The sequence below is a fragment of the Diadema antillarum genome, unplaced genomic scaffold, assembly GCF_040938485.1.
Source record: "Diadema antillarum isolate AM-2024a unplaced genomic scaffold, OU_Dant_1.0 seq00001651_RagTag, whole genome shotgun sequence".
NCBI lineage: Eukaryota > Metazoa > Echinodermata > Echinoidea > Diadematoida > Diadematidae > Diadema > Diadema antillarum.
Window position 1 is genome coordinate 90,031 of NW_027272352.1, and position 18,383 is coordinate 108,413.

The following is an 18,383-nucleotide window of genomic DNA, read 5'->3' on the forward strand; positions in this document are numbered from 1 at the left end:
AATCCAGTGCTTGAAAAATTGAAATGTGTCATTGGTGTACATTGAGGATTTCTTGATGTTATTTACTGTACAAGTGTTGTGTTTGTGTTAGATAGGTGTGATGTTCTACAGGCCAGATATTGATCTTGATTCCTCTGCCCATACCAGGTGTGTGTGTCCTCAAGGATATGAAGGTCCTCAGTGCCAGTTCCCAATAGACAGCTGTGCCAGCAACCCTTGCCTTAATGGAGCAACCTGTGTGGATGGTTTATTCCGCTATGACTGCACCTGTGCCCAAGGCTACAGTGGTGTCAACTGCCAACTTGACACGGATGTTTGTGACCCCCAACCCTGTTTCCATGGCGCCACCTGTCAGCGTTTCCCTAGTAACGGCCTGGACTTCACTTGCACCTGTGCCCCTGGCTTTACAGGTGAAAAGACCGACTATCATGTGACAAACAACAATCTTATGTCACCTGATAGCACTCTAAGCTTGAAATAGTGTAGTACATTGTAGGTGAATGGGAAAGAAAAGAATTACACTGTTGTGACTCAATTGTTCAATTTGTATGTCATTTTGCTGTATTAAATTTGTATGTCTGTTTAATTTCTTGTAATATCCAATGTACAAAGAATTTCCAATTTGGACATTAAAGTAATCAATTAATCAACCAACCAACCCAACCAAAAACTAACAACCCAACCAACCCAACCCAACCCAACCCAACCCAACTCATTTGTTTCATGAAACAAATGAAGATGAAATTCAACTTGTATATCTTTCCAGGTTCCCGCTGTGAAGGTGATATCTATGACTGCCTGTCAGACCCATGTCAGAATAATGGGACATGTGTTGAGTACACCGATGGGACGGCTGGCTTCTCCTGTCAGTGTCAGCCTGGGTTCGTAGGTCATTTCTGTCAGGAAGTCTATGTGGCTTGTTCTTCAGACCCATGCTTGAATGGAGCTACCTGTCTCAAAACATCCACAGGTAAGAGGTGATAATGTTGGGAAATGGTGACTGCTGAGTTTATTCTTTGGAAACTTCAAATGACAAAATCTATACAGTTATCTCAGAAATGCATTTTTTTTTTCACCCTTAATGTGTGAAGTGGTCACAATATGAGGTATATGTTAATGTTAAACCAGTTAAAAGTCAAGTACAAATATCAAATATGTTTGTTTTCTCAACATCCTCAAGTATGAATGCCAATGTTATACAACACTCCAAACTTTGTGTTACATGAAGTGGAGTGAATGATAACTACCTGGGTGAAAATACAAAATGAAACTACAGACATACCAAAATGTGGCAATGGATACAGGAATGTTCTGACAAGACATTGATGTTAGCATTAAAACTGAAACTTTTATGATATAGAGCTGTGCTTCTCAACTGGTGGGGGGCTGCGGCCCACTGGTTGGCTGTGAACCTCTCGCAGATGGTCCGCAATGTCACCAAAAAATTAAATGACAAAGATGCGTGTTCAATCTAACTGTCCTTGAGAAATTTGCTGGAACTTAAGTTGGCATCGGGTTAAAAAATGTTGAGAAGCAATGATATAGAGGATATTTCTTATGTTTCAGTTTTGATATTGGCTGATTTATATTTTTCTGACTACTGAGTAACCACCTGACATTACTGCTCTCTGGATACAGGCTTTGAGTGTATATGTCCATCGGCCTGGACAGGCCAGCTCTGTTCAGTGGATGTCAATGAGTGTGTGACTTCACCCTGCCTCAATGGAGGTGTGTGCAACAACCACCGGGGGTCCTACGACTGCATCTGCAACCAGTATTGGAGCGGCGACCACTGCCAGAACGATGTCTTGGAGTGCAGTACTGTACCCCCAATATGTCAGAATGGGGGCGAGTGTGTGGAGCAGTCAGGAGCATTGCCGCTATGTCGGTGTGTCCCCGGCTTTGAGGGGGACTTCTGTGAGATGGAGATTAATGAGTGTGAGCCACAACCCTGTCTGAATGGAGGAAGCTGCCATGATTTGGTGCAAGGATTTTACTGCTCCTGCCTGCCTGGATATGAGGGTAGGAGTATAATACTATAAAGTGTTCAAGCTGTTTAGACTCAGGTCTATTATTAAATTTGCATTGTGATTATGATATGCAATTCATTTCAACTGGCCTAAAGTCTGTTGACACAAAAGAATGAAAAATGTAAGGTGTCAAATTGTTGTTGTTTTAGTTGCAACTCCTGTTTGGAATGTTTCATTGGCATCTTACTAAATATTTTGGTACTGGAAATACATGGCATACCCTGTACATTAAATGGTAAAGTAATTACATGTGTTAATTTTGCTCAGTGCATTGACCTTAATTTGCTGAGAAAAGTTTGAAAATATTTTACTATACATATGCAGCTTGTTTTGCATTATTCAAGTTGTATGCTTTACGTTTTATTCTTCAATGATATGTATCTGCATTTGCTACCTTTAAAACATCTCCAGTCAACTAGCACCAACTCTTGTTATTTTTTATCATCAACATCATTCATAAGCATGATGTACGATTTGTGGTTGGAAAGGGTATCAATGTCAAAATCTTGAAAACTCATAATTTGACCCTTGAGTGTGTTAGATAGACAGATGCTCATCCAGTCATTTAATGTGACTGTATTATCCATGATAATGCTTAGTCACGACATAGACGGCAATAGTGATGATGTAATGATGAATCAAACTACTTGCTTGGTCTTTTCTTCCCATATCAGGTGGTGTGTGTGAGACTGAGATTAATGAGTGTTCCAGTTCACCGTGCCAGAACAATGCCACCTGCACTGACCTCATCGATGAGTACGTGTGTTCCTGTCTCCCTGGCTTCAATGGAACCAACTGTCAGACAGAGCTGGACGAATGTTCTTCCAACCCTTGTGCTAATGGCGCCACCTGTTTCAACGGCGTCAATTCCTTTTCGTGTGCTTGTGCTGCAGGTTTTGAAGGTATGTTCTTTTACGTGTCCTCTGCACCAATTCTGAACTGTTCCTTGACCTATGAAAAGCTGTGTCTATTAGGGTGGTCCTGTTGAGGACTGTCTGTATAATGGTATGTCTTGTTCGATGAGAGAAGAGGCTTATTCACAAGGAAAATGGCTGATTCATATTTTCACTCTTTAGGTGTCAATGAGATAAACCTTTCCTTTCTTTGTGTACGTGTTGTTGTACACTTGCATTAGTCTTGTCAAAGCACTGTACATGCCATATATTTAGCAAGTCTAATTTCTTTTCAAATTGGGACTTCTGACGATTTTGCGAGTAGTTAAATTCGCGATCATGGAGTATGGCACTGAATGAAGAAATGTATGCGTACACGTCACATTCAAGTCATCGCGAATAGCACCTGACTCGTGAAATTCGTGAAAATGCAATCCTTGCGAAATATTTAGCATACTGTCTTTGCCTCTGTGAACAGAGATTATTGGTGTTGTGCTGGATTAACATATACTGCTTCTGAGATTTAGTGTAGCCTCTCCTGGAAAGTGCTACAGCAAATAGTATAATCTATGACATAAGTTTCCCGTGCATCAAGTTACAATAATGTATTTCAAATGCGTATATTGTATGTATGTAAGAAACAAAATGTACCTTGCATAGATTTAAGTACAGCACACATTTGAGCTTTGACAGAAGGAAACTGTTAACTCATTTTTCAGGTGTCCTATGCGGTATTGACATTGATGAGTGTCAATCGGACCCTTGCCTTAATGGAGCTATCTGTCAGGATCTCATCAATGGCTTTGAATGCAACTGTACTGCTGGATATGAAGGTAATGCACCTGACAAAGTGTGTGGTAATTTTTAAAGAATTAACCGCAAAAGGTCATGTAAACTACTTCTGCACCATTTATTTTTGTGTAACCTTGTTATGTTTTTCTGTCAAAAAAAGTCCATAGCAAAATGTTTAAGATCCATTAAATATCAGCTTTGAAAGGTTGAAGAGATCAGTAAGATGCACATATATGACAGATTTCATTAAACATTTGAAAATAAATATGACATCGTTTTTTTATTCCATTGTATCTAGGTGTTCTTTGTGAGCAGGAAACCAATGAGTGTTCCTCAAACCCTTGTGCCTCCGGTCAATGTAACGACTACATCTCTTTCTACAACTGTAGCTGTGACCCAGGGTATGAAGGTGAGAATTTTGCATTAACTCTGTCTTTTAAGTTGGAAATTGGAGACTTGATTGGAGCAGAAAAGGGATATGTGTGGAGATTATTATTTTTTGAATTGAAAATCATATATTTGCTTGTTTTGTGTGAGAACTTATTCTGATATTATGAGTTTGACAACATTGCATTCCTTATATACAGGTGACTCCGGTTATAACAAAATCCTTTGTACTGGTAGTTTTCTTTCGTCATATCAAAATTTCATTGTAGCTGAACGATAAAGCATACAAAGCTATATAGACAATAATTTGGGGACCTGAATCCTTACTTCATTTTAACAAGGGTTTCATTGTAATTGTGTTCAGTACAACGGGAGTTTACTGTAGTAGATGTATATGAAGGTAGGACTATTGCCTGTCTGTTATCTGACATTGAGTTCAGTTGTTTTCTCTTTTTGCTTGTCCATATAGGAGCCAACTGTGAAAATGATATCCAAGAATGTGCCTCGAATCCTTGCCTGAATGGTGCCACCTGCCTTGAGCCAGAGATCAACATGTATGAGTGCAGCTGTGCCCCAGGGACCTCAGGTACCCTTTGTGGTACCGTTAGCCAGGCCAGCTTCAATGGGTTGGGCTACATCAGGCTTCCCCCTCTGAGTCAGCTTGCCACTCCGACCGGTGGTGGCAGGCGAGTACGACGTCAGATAGTGGAATCGGTCTCCGTGGAGATGACCTTTGTGACTACTCTGCCATCTGGTGTCCTGTTTTACAATGAGGGAGTAAGTGTGTTATGGGGGTGGGGAGAATCTCCTAGTAGTGGCCATTATATTCCACATACTAAGAATCTTGCTATAGGATTGGTCAAGAGCTGATCACATGATAAAGCGTAGTTTTGCCCATCACATCACCTGAGAAGAAAAGTTAGTTACACTCTATGATGATAGTCATTTTGTTTCGCTGATCTCTGAGTCCACACAGTCCTAACGCGTGATATAACGTACAATTTTGAGTATGCGCGAAATAAAAGTGTGTTGCACTGTGGTCTATCATTTGACCTGGGTCAAGTGATAGACCACAGTGCAACGCACTTTTATTTCGTTGCCGCGCGCAGGGCGGGCGCGGAGCAAATTCGTTGTTTTGTCATCTACGCGCATACGTCTAAAGTAAACTAAGTAGCTTAAGCCCTGAGGATACCCTGTGACAGCTATAACGGTTTCGGATGTGGAATAAAATACGAATATCTAACATTAGAACCCTAGATGTGGAATATAAAGCAAATAATCAACTTTTAGTTTCAGGCAATGAGACAAACTATCACGTACTTGGCGATCTGAATATGTATGCTATCTTTCCTCAGCTGCGCTTCGGAAAGATAGCTACATCCAGATCGCCTCAGAAGTGATAGTTTGTCCCATCACCTTCACCAACGTTGATTATTTGCTTACTATCATACCTCTGTAAAGGTTGAAAACTTTTCACTTATTGCACATATATGTGACCTGTAAGCTGTTCTTATAGTTACCTAGAAAGTGTGGCAATTGTACATATCACAAATCACTTATTCAAAACAGTATTTGTGGTTCCATCAGATCCTTCCTGATAATAGTGACAAATCTGTAGTATGTATTACATAGTTGTGAAATACAATCATATTGCATAACAGTATAACATCTGCATTCACTGTTTATATTGAAATTGCTCAAAATTTAGGTAGTGAGTAGTCATCAGCCAGAATCACACCGAATATTTGACATACTAAACTTGTAATTCTGTAAATGATCTACAAAATTAGCTCTTCTCAAGGATACAGGTATATATTTTAATCATCATAATGCATTTCAAGCGTACATTTTTACAAGAGTACTTTCAAAAGCAAGTTTGAAATTAGCTCTTTGTAATTCTGTTAATGCTAGATAAGTGTTGAATCTAGGTAGCCAATCACAGTGATACAGTTTGTAAGATTGGTTTTATCATTTTTTGTTTGATACACTGTAGCTTCAGTCCAATGGCTACACTGACCATCTTGCTGTGGAGATTTCTGATGGCTCTCTGGTGACAACCATGAATGTTGGCAGTGAATCATTGATAACATCTTTGAGCAGCGCCCTCAACGATGGCTCAACACACAAAGTTACCATCACTCTCAATGGCTCGGCACTCACTGTGATGGTCGATGAGGGAAACTGTGCTGCAGCACCATGTTCTAGCAGTGTGGCGCCCTCTGTGTCAGGAGGCCCAGTGGAGCTGAATGAGGACCTCTATGTTGGTGGTATAGGGCCTGCTGCCTCACCCTACATCATCTCCAAACTGAAGACTGTTGATAACTTCATTGGATGCATTCAGGTATGTCAAGGGTATGGCTACATTTTCCTTTTTGTTACCATGAATTTCTTTGTGCACTTGTAGCTCTTGTTTTGTTCTGTTGTTGTTGTTGTTGTTGTTTTGGTCATTGCTCTTGCTGTGCTTGAATGTTATTTATCACTGATGTCTTGTGATAATGGTTTCCTGATTTATCCCATAACATACAATAAATTGTCAGTCATGCTACCTAACTGTCGACCAAGAATACCTGTTGAAATGAGTAATGACTGAATAATTGAATTTTCTGCTTTTTAGGATTTCACTGTCAACAATCAAGTCCAGAGCCTCAGCCCTCCTACCCTAGACCCCTCTGTCACTGCCGGGGGTGCAAACAGCAATGCTACCGGCCCCACCCCAGGGTGCCTCATTTCTTCTCCCTGTCGAGCGTCCCCCTGTCAGAATGGAGGAACATGCATGGACCTGTGGGTCTCCTATAAGTGTTCATGTGCTCTGGGCTTCTCGGGGACTCACTGTGAGGTCCAAACCCTTGCCAGCTTCAATGCAGACCAGTTCCTACACTTTGGGGCTGGAGCTGGAGGTATTGCAGCGGGACAGGTCATCAACAGGATCAAGTTTTCATTCACAGCCGGAAGTGTTGACCCAGGTCTCATTCTGTACATGGTAGGTGACAAGCTTGAGTTCATCTGTATTTTATCTTCAACACATTTATGTCAATATTCTTGGTAATTTTCAATATGCCTCTGAAATTGAAGCAAAAGTGATATTCTGTATTTTTCCTAGAATGTAGTACTGTATAAGCTGGTACTTTCGCGAGGGTTTAATTTTTGTGAATCACAGCTGGATCGCGAATTTAACGACACGTGAGAATGTCGACATGCGCTAGGATTACAATGCATTTGAGAAAGCGTCGGTGTCAATTCGCAAAAACAACAGCTCATGAATATGTATGTGACCTCCTAGATTGCGAAAATGTCAGTGAAAATAACAGCTTATACAGCAGTTACCATATTTACAGCATGAACACAATTTATCATCGTGAACATTTTCACATGCTACATGACTGTGGTTCTGATTTTCGAATGGAACGCATATTTGATGATGTTTTATGTCTTACTACCTTGTTATCTTTCCTTGTTAAACTATATTCTTGTGTTCATACATGTCCATCCCTGTTCACTGACCCATTCTTCTCCTCTCCTCTTATCCTGGGTTTCTTTCCTCCAGACATCAGGTCTGTCCATTTCTCAGGCAGGCAATGAGTCTATCTTGGTCAACTTGCTGAAGCCAGGGAGGGTGCTGTCCACTGAGATCACAGTACCAGTCAGTAATGGAAACTGGTTCACCATGGAGCTCTCTGTCCTTGAAAGTTTGCAGCTCATGATTGATGGTATGTATCAGTCATTCATGGTTTGAAACATGAACCAGTGGACTGCGCAAACTTAAACTACGGTGATCCATTTTTTCACTGTTGTACGATTGACCGATTGTGCTCTTGATAAGATGCAAGTATCAGTGTTCAATACTTTGTTGCTATGAAATGTGTTTTAAGTAACATTAAGAACAGTAAATGTGTCTCCAAATGATAAAAGATAGACCTTATATGATGACTTTCATGTCTAGAAATGCAACATTCAGTTTCTTCAAGACATTTAGATACTTTCAATGTTATATAATCATCTTTGCTCTATTGACTGCATTTGTAGTACACTCAAATACTGATTTCTTCATATGCATGGCTCAATGTGCTTGTGCCACTGAAATGTTTATAATCTCCTCTTTCTACACCAGTGACAGACCCAGAGTCCAGTGAGAGTAGTTCAGGTACTATCCTGGCACCTCCATCCTTGGATCTTGAGATGCCTATCTTATTTGGAAGACTCAGCACTGCATCAGCCTTTATAGCACTCCAGGACTCCTTGCCTACCACAGCTAGGTAAGGCTGGCCCTCTGTATGCAGGCAGCAAATTGAATTATCCATATCGTCACAGGGGTGACAAGACCTTGTATCTACAAAATGTCACATATTCAGGAGAGCCAAAAAATATGGCAGCCAAAGCACTATATTGGATGGGATTGCCTTTCCTCTGACATGCTATGAAGGCTTCATTTTCGGGGGTCAGACAGATAGGATTTAGATAGGACACCTCTTAAATGACTATCTGACCATTAATCAAAAAATGTAATTTTCACCAAAATTTGAGACACAATGTCCTGTCACCCCAGCGACGATATACTGGTGTATAAGTTTTCCCTGGCTTCAGTGATTTTTCTTCATTCTAGCTGTAATATTCGCTGTGCATATAAGGTGTTTTTTTTTTCCAAGTTGTCTGTTATACAGTAATCATTTAGTACTCTTCTAAAACAAGATTTATTTTTTTAAATGCACATTAAAGTTGAAGTACATTTGATTTCAGCACATTTTCAAGAGTGTGTCTTATATCTTTATTAAGTTACTATAGAATCCCTGCAATGTACAGTGTATAGCTATATTTGTGTATTTTCTGTTCCTAATTCCTCTGTGACACTTGTTTTTGGAGCAATCTCAAATGGTAAAATTGAGCTTGTCTGTTTGTGAAGCTTGCTTGATTTATTTCCTACTATCCTGTCTATTTCAGGCTGCTAGTCATAAAATGTGGACTACAGTCAGTCTTTAACTCGTATCAACTAGTAAATATTTATTGCATGCAATACTGTGAGATCCTTTACACGTAACCACTTATGATATTTAGGCTCTCCTTTCCAAATAGTGCTCCAGAAAGAATGCAAGTAAAGCGTGTTACCCTTTCGCACCTATCCTTGTAGTTTTGTTGGCTGCATCAGAGAGCTCTCAATCAATGGACAGGAGGTGGAGCTACAGACGGCCACATCCTTTATTGCTAGGAGTGACCCTCCACCAGCGACTCCAGGGTGCCGAAGGGAGGGCTTCTGTTTCCCTTCCCCTTGTCAGAATGATGGGGTGTGTCAAGCCAGCTGGGAGGGTTATCAGTGTGACTGTACCAGGGACTTCGTGGAACCAGACTGTTCAGAAGGTGGGTGCAACCCAAGTTTGAGCTGAAGTTTGGAAAGACAAGTGTAGGGTGTAAGCTGTTCATGTACTTATGATTCTTGTAATGGAGCAAGAATAAGAATTAGCCATTGCTATATAATTAGTTCAGAGCCAGAAGGATGTAAAAACTGCACAGTGCTTGTGAAGTTAAGCCCGTTTGCTTCCAAGCAGACAATATTACCTTCTGCTATCCTTCATCTTTTTTTATTCTCTGTGACCAGGTATTGTCTAGTGTGATCTAAAGCACTTCAAAATATATGATTTATCATATGCTGTTTCACTGGCCAGAATTTAGAACTCAGACAATCTAGTTTTCTAGTCTATGAAGACATCAGTGAAAAATAGTTGTTCTCTCCAAAATTATGTGATAAATGGACAAGGATAATATTCCAGTGTGTGTATTAGAACCAGTCATTTTTTTCCTTTGGCCGCCAGTAATGGTGTGACATGTGTTTTAGTGTCTTAATATTCTTGATTTACAGCAGCACTTTCACTGTTTGTTTGTTTGGTTGTTTGTTTGTTTGTTTGTTTGTTTGTTTTTCTCTTTCTCTCTCTCTTCATTGAAAGCTTCAAATGTCCGCCATTAGTTGTATATCCTCCTTCTTTTTCAAATATGAATAACAGAAGTGGAATGGTAAGGCACAATTCATTCAAGATGCTCTCTTGGTAGTCTCCTTTAGTCGTGTTTATTGTGCTGGGACAATTCACACGCTATCCACGTCTATATGGGTCTTTTAATTTGATTTTGATTTGTTACACCGGTGTGTTCTAAGAGGCTGTTTAGTAAAGGATATTTGGCTTTGTTGATATCGTTTCACGGTGAATGGCAAGAGAGTGGCCTATGGAATAATAACAGGATTGAGATGACATAGTTATGTGTAGAATGGTGTAATATCTTTACTACAGGGTGTAGAGTGATTTTCTCAATTTACGTTTCTCCATAGTATGATGAGGTAACTTCTGGTATATTGGAAAAGGAAAAGCATGATATAATCTGGATATACACTGCATTTCTTGGGTAATTTACTGGAGCATTATGTTCATCATCTTTTGACTCATTTACACATTGTAAACATTGGTGGAAGTACTCTTCTGTCAATATCTTGATGAAATTTTGTGCATTCTAATATCTATATTGGATTCATTGAATAAAAAGATTACTCTGACATCATGAATAGCTGGATTATTATCATGAGTTATAGTAATTTGTGACCTTACAGTGTATATACTATTATACTGTAATTATACTGTATGTCCCTTCTCCCCCCCCCCCCCCAAAAAAAAAAAAAAAAAAAAATTAAAATTGGACTTTCTGCAATAATAACTTTAAAAATGGTGAATCATTAAAAATGCAATTGAAGGTATGAAACTTAAATGATTACATAGATCTTGCATAAAACCCATTCAATTGGTTTCAGTGGTCACAGAGATATTGGGATCTTTGTAGAGCATGTCAGGAATCCCTTCCTTTCCCTCCGCTTTTTGTTCATTGTGTTCATACCTTACAAAATGGCAGGAGCATCCTAGTGCTAATCTTGGAAGAACGGTCCCATGACATGCTTTACAACAATCCACATTTCTCTGTGACCACTTAACCAAATCAAATGAGGTTTTCTGCAAGAAGTACATAAGAAATTATTGTTTCATACCCTGAAATTACATTCAGATTGATTGATCATTTCGAAAGCTATCTATGCAGAAATCTGGTTGCAATTTCTTTTTGACATACTGTATAGTTATGGCTCCTGTATGCTTGTAAATGTGATAGTGGTAAGGTATTGTCTAATACAGCTTTTCATGCTACATACAAGTATTGTAGCTTCCAGCATTGGGACGAAATGAAATTTGTTCCTTCGCCATGATCGTGGATGAAATTCAGTGGTAGAATACTAAGTATGTGATGTCTCATTACTCTCAAAATTTGCCATCCATTAATTTTGAGTTAATGCATTCAGCTGTGAAATAAAGCCTAATGTTTTGCTTGGGACTATGCCTGTGAAACGCAATCACTTTCTGCAGGAAATGTGAGTTTAATAGGTGGCTGATATTAAAAAACAGATAAATATTTGCAATTTCACCTTCTGTGATATATATAATCATAGTTTTTAAAAAAGTGAAACAAAAGATAAATCATGGAGAGCTTGAATCATGTATTGTGTGTGCAGAGACATCTTCATACATATATTCTTGTAGACAATTTTGAAAGCAGTATCATATTCCATACAGATCTGGTCAACTCGTAGTAAGGCTGTTGAACATGAAACCAATATGAAAATGATTCTGATATTATATTCAGTGTGTATTAGCCCTTAAGGTGTATACTTGCTTTGCACACTAATGCTAGATGTTTGGAATAGTATATACAATGAAATGTAAAATGTTTCTTAGAATGAAAGCTTTATGAATCGTTTTGTCTCTTCTTACCCCCCGTAGCTACATCATCCACTTATAATGGCGTTTCCAGCTACACCCGCCTTGTCTTGGACTCCAGACTCATCTCATTTGGAGATAGCTTCTCGGTGGAGTTTCACACCCGTGATCAGGGTGGGATCATCATGATGATTAGATTCTTCCACCTTCAAGATGCCAGAGTGGATGACATTGTTCTCCGTATCACTGATGGATCACTGGTGCTTCAGACTTATTTTGATGCCAGTAAGCTTCATTTGCCCTTTCATGTTTGTGTAGACACTGCATGTAGGTGTTGCAAGAAAGTGTTGTTGATAAGCTCATTTACTGGTTTGTGCGCATTCATTTATCATCACTCTTCGACCAATTGAACTAAATTATTGACTGTATTCAAGTCGTCATATAGTATGAGGCATATTATTTCATATTGCTGAAGTTTATCTTGAATGATTATAATTGTAAAAATCTAGTTTATCCAGTAGATATGACATTCTGCTGGACAGCATAATTTTAAGAAATAGTGTTAAAAACTGGCAAAAGAATCTACATGAAAAGGATTACTCAGTTGATGTCCATTGTAGCTCTCATCTTCTTTTTTCTGTTTTTTATGCCTCAACCACGAAGTGGTGCCGGAGGCATTATGTTTTTGGGTTGTCCGTCCGTCCTTCCGTCCGTCCGTAATGAATTTTGTGGACAGCGTAACTAAAAAACCTTTTGAGGTATCCTAATGAAACTTGGCATGTATGTGTATTAGGGGGTGAAGTTGTGCCTATCAACTTTTGGGTGCACATGCTCGAGGTCAAAGGTCAAAAGGTCAAGGTCAAATACATAAAATCTCACTATTTCGACCATATCTATGCAATGCCTGAAGATATTTTCTTGAAACTTAGTGTATACATGTATTACCCAATTAAGATTCTCTGGTGAAAGTTTGGGGTCATGAGGTCAAAGGTCAAAAGGTCAAATAAAAATATTAAAACTGCACTTTTTTCTCCGTACCTTGGAAATTGTTCAAGGTATCATCATGGAACATACATGTACTGACTGGCAGTGATTATCTAGACAATTTAGGGTTCTTGGGGTCAAAGGTTAGGGGTCAAAGGTCAAGGGCAACACTTCAAAATTTTACTATTTCCGTCATGTTTATGCAGTGCCAGCAGGATTTTTCTTTTCTTTACACTTGGTGTATGCATGTATAACCTAATAGAGATTCTCTGGAAAGTTTTTTTTTCTTTTCTTTGCCTCAAAGGTCAATAGGTCAAAGATCAAGTGAAAGTGCTGAACTAACTTTTTCCTCCATATCTCGGAAGTGGCTCAAGTTATCTTGAAACTTACTACATATTTATGCATGTTCTGCCTGACAGTGATTATCTTATGAATTTTAGGGTCAAAGGCCAGATGAAAATGGTAACAATTTACTATTCAATACAGAAATTGCACTTTTTCTCCATACCATGAAAATCACTCAATGCATAAACATGTGAATGGGTCAAAGTCAACTTAAAGTCCTTAAATCCCCAAATACATGCTCTCCTATTCATCCAATTAAACCTAGGTCAGGGAAGGTGAACATTCAACACATTTGTAACAAACTTATCATTTTAATATTTTGCCAATTTTTTGAAAATGTAATCACACATTGTCCACATGTACTATCTAGACCTATTAGGAGAATCATGCATTATGGCGGAGGCATACCAGTCGCCATAGCGACATTTCTAGTTTTTTTTTTTAGCTGATTTCCTTGCCCATACTAGTTCTTGATGTGTGGTGTAGGATGTCTACTCTCCAACAAATTTAACGGTGGTTGTCCAACTTGTTTGTATACTAATGCATTTATATCACCATTCAACTTTTCATAGTTTACATTGTGAAGTGATATGTAATGTCAGATGGCTCAGAATTGAATCCTCACACTGGTATCCTAAATGCTATTTTGCTTTAACCAGACTTGAAGACACTGGATATCAGCAGCAATGTAACTGATGCTGAGTGGCAGGCGGTTCACTTTGAGAGACACGGCTCCTTCATCACCGTGCAACATGACACCAGAGAATTCACTCTGTCGGGAAACTTTCCTATTCATGGAGGCACCAGTAACCCCATCGCTGAGATCCTGCTCGGTGGAACGAACACTCCAGGTATTGAACTATACTCAGTACGGGGGCAAACTTGAAACCTTGATTCTTAATGTGCGATCTCAACTGTTCACAAGGCACATGCTAAAATGTGACTGATGTGTGACTGCTGTATTGTGTGAATATATAACCATTATAATCTCTCCCCTGGTAATGAATCCCTGCTAGAACCTGGGATTAACAAATATATCAATTCAAGTAAGAAAGTAATTTTATCTGGGATAGAGAATTGAATGAGGTGTGTGACAGAAACACGGATATGTAGCCATGAACTGCTTTCCTAGCTATAGTGCTGTTTTGTATATATGACTGACAGTGTATGTCTTTCTGATAGTTTGTATGTGTGCCTGACAGTGTGATATTTTACTGACAGTGTGTATGTCTGACTGACAATGTGTGTGTTTGACTGACAGTGTGTAAGTTTAACTGACATTGTGCATGTCTGTCTGACAGTGTGTATTTGGACTGGTGGTACAGAGGTCTTTACATCTGAAATTGTCTTTCTCATCTCCATAGGGTCTCCCCAAAGAGTTTTTCTTCAGGGCTGTATCAGGAACCCCATGGTCAACAGTCAGCGTCTACACTACTTGTCCAGCGCAGCCAATGCCCAGACCGGGGTGACCATCAACAGACTCAATGTCAAGACAGGATGTACCTCTGTGGATGTCTGTAACCCAGACCCATGTCCAGCCACAGCCTACTGTGTGGACATCTGGAATGACCACGTGTGTGAATGTAGAGATGGCTGGGAAGGTGCCACATGTTCATCTAGTGTGGATGACTGTTTAGGTGGGTTTGGTCTCTGTATAATCTTCTTTTTTTGCTCTGCTTTCTCAACCTTTTTATTTTGTTGATGTATAAAAACAGTTGAAAATAAAATTTGTTTGTGTGTGTGTGTGTGTGTGAGTGATTTCAGGCTGTCTTGACTTGCAAACCAAAAATATAAGATTTCAATATGGTTTTGGTATGTGAACTTTTTTCTATGCTGTTAGCAGATGCCAAAAGTGATAGCTTGATAGTGAAAGTAGTGTTCAGTCAGTCAGTCGTTGCTAGCTAAATATTGAATTCATCTCTTTCCTTGCCTGTATTATTTGTCTGTAGATAGGTGTTGGAGACTGTGTGAAGTGTCAATTGGAACGAACTGAGTTGTGACATGTCCTCTCACACACAATTATACATTGGTCTTTTTTATGTGTAGTATTGCAAACTGTAAATGATAAAGTGCTCTCCAGTTACAACAAATAGGGTTATAATGAAATTTCATTACAATGAAGAAAAAAATCCATGTCCCAAAATTATCATCAATATGTCTAGTTTCTGTGTTTAGCTGTAACAAAATCTTGATAAAATGAAAGAAAACTGCCAGTCGCGAGGACTTTGTTATAACAGGAGTCGCCTGTATCAGCTTTACCACAACCTGTCCTGTAATGTGTGCATGTAATGATTTCATTCTCCTTTCATACCTTGACTCCTACTAGTCAATGAGTGTCAGCGAGGGTCTACCTGTGTGGATGGTCATCAGAATTACACCTGTGTGTGTCCAGAGGGACTGACTGATCGATTCTGTGCCACAGAGATCAATGTTTGTGACAACGACCCCTGCAACGCTGCCACCACAGTGGACTGTAGACATGTCTTTCCCCTGGACTACCGCTGTGTGTGCCAGCCAGGCTTCACTGGGAGAAACTGTGGCACAGACCGAAGGCTGTGTACTCAGGAACCGTGTCAAAATGATGGTGTGTGTGCACAAAATTACGAGAATACGGAATATAACTGCACCTGCCCAGACTACTGGGAGGGGAGGAATTGTGAGGTGTACAATGCCTGCTTCCAGCACGCCTGTCTGAACGGAGCCACCTGCCTACGGAATGGTTCCAACTACTGGTGTCAGTGTCCTGATGGATTCTATGGCTCCTATTGTGAGCTGGTAGATTCCTGCTTCAGCCAGCCATGCTTACATGGAGGAGCCTGCAGTCTCCAGGGGAATAATTACACCTGCAAATGCAACCAGTACTACAGAGGGCAAAATTGTGAGGAGCCAATAAATCAGTGTGATGTCAATCCGTGTGCAAATGGCGGGTCATGTTTCCATAATACCCAAATGCCAGAAGTCAACTTCACATGTCTGTGCCAACCAGGTTACACAGGACAGCTGTGTGATGTTGACATTGCAGAGTGTGCATCTGGTCCATGCAAGAATGGAGGTACTTGTGTAGAGAGCCTCACCCCGGGCCAGGTCTTCTTTGTGGGCTACTTGTGCCAGTGTGCTGCAGGCTACACTGGGGTCCACTGTGGCACAGATATCGATGAGTGTGCCAGTGCACCATGCACAAATGATGGGACATGTGTCGACCTTGTGAATGCCTATGAATGCCAATGCCCTGTGCACTTTACTGGAGAAACGTGTGAGCTTGACCAAAGGACGTGTGATTTGGCACTTTGCCAGAATAACGCAACATGTACAGATGTGGTGAATAATGGATTTGAGTGTCAGTGCGCCCTCGGGTTTGGTGGAGAACTGTGCGATACTGTCATCAATAGCTGTGCATACAATCCATGCTTGAATGGCGGAAGCTGTAATTATATTGGACCGTGTGACTGCACACAGGCACCCGTGGGACTGACAGATTGTGGCCAGAATGAAAGCTGCATGCGTAGTCTCTGTTCCCAGGCCCAGGATTGCACCGTGATGACCTCTGCCTTTGAGTGCGACTGCACTGGAACAGGATACGATGGTCAGCTCTGTGAGGTGGACGTTGATGAATGTCTGCAAGCAGATGCCTGTCACAACAATGGTGTGTGTATCAACAGCAATGGGACCTATGACTGTGACTGTAATGAGACTGGTTACACTGGAGAATTCTGCACACAGAACATCAATGAGTGTCTCTCCCAGCCTTGTCTGAATGGTGCAACCTGCATCGACAATCGACCTTTCTTTGAGTGCAAGTGTGCTCCGGGTTACACTGGGGACTCATGTGAGACGGAGAGGAATGAGTGTGCCAGCAGTCCGTGTCAAAATGGTGGGAAGTGTGAGGACTCGGTGAATGGATTCAACTGTGACTGTACAGGGACTGGGTATGCAGGAGCACAGTGTGGCCGAGATATCAATGAGTGCACCAATGGACAGTCAGAATGCCAGAATGGAGCTACCTGTAGGAATCTACAGGGAACTTATGAATGTCGGTGTACCAGTCAGTTCACAGGTATGTTCAGTGAGATACCTTGCATCTCTGTAACTACAGTACCAGCCTTCTGGGCTGCTATCATCTCTCATAGATACTTTGTAATTACATGAAGATGTAAATAAGCACCAGTTATTCAGTGCCTAGAGAGAATAGCCATGATAAAAATCATGGGCATACATTATCAAATGGGATTCAAACCCATGACCTTCTGATTGCTAGACAGGCATCATATCCATTAGACTACCCAGCTTCCGCCTGTCAGCCAGTGATGGTTCGTATCCCATATAGTAGTGGGTACTGCGTATTTATTCAGATTTATGATTCGTGCATTCAGTTGTTTTTATTGCAACTGATTTGTAGATTGCCCTGTGCGGACATGAATAAGCTCTGATTATTTAGTACTCATTATTTGATAAGCACTGATTATTGAAACAGCTTGAAGCAAGACTCATTAATTTCAGTACATGCAATGTGTTTGAAGATAAGTGAAGGACCCTAATTGACTACATGTATATCATAATTGTGGTATCAGCTATGTATACAAACTATGATATAATTGTTCAGGCACTGAGACTTTTCACAATTCTATTATCTTTACAACAGGTGTTTTCTGCACTACACCAAAGCCTGTGGCCACCAACCAGGTGGTGATTGTGGTTCCCCTTGTGGTGGTCCTAGTCCTGCTGGCCGTTCTCTGCGTCTACGCCTGGTGGTACCTACGACAATCCCGCAAAATGAAAGGCAAGTACAACCCAGCCAAGGAGGAGATGGACGGTGGAATGCCTCTGGCTGCTTTTGATATGGAGACAGATGAGCGCCTCATCTAGGATTCATGGCATCCTTGGAATCCTTTGAGTGTTACACAGAGGAGGACGTCAGATTTGGTTCCTGGTGGTCCAGCTGTGTGGGCTACACAGCTTGGAGACTGGAGGTTTTTACTCATCTTGTGTAGGTGTAAAAATACTGCACCTGTAAAGAGCATTGCCCAAGAGTGGTTATTCTGAGGTTCATTTTGAGGAAGCAGAACAGCCAAAAGTCTTCCACTACCGTGTGGTTTTCTTTACTAATAAACCACAATATTTCAGAGGTGAAATGTGACAGGAGAGCATGTGAGATGGCAAGGTTGTACGGATGAGATATCCAACTGTGACAGACCTGCTGGTTAGGTTGACTGATTTCG

The 18,383-nt window shown here is 40.4% G+C and overlaps 1 pseudogene; it reads left to right on the top strand.

The window, feature by feature from the left end:
* LOC139711376 (uncharacterized) overlaps positions 1-18,030 on the top strand; it is a 76,209-nt pseudogene extending 58,179 nt beyond the window's left edge.
* The last annotated feature ends 353 nt before the right edge of the window (positions 18,031-18,383 follow it).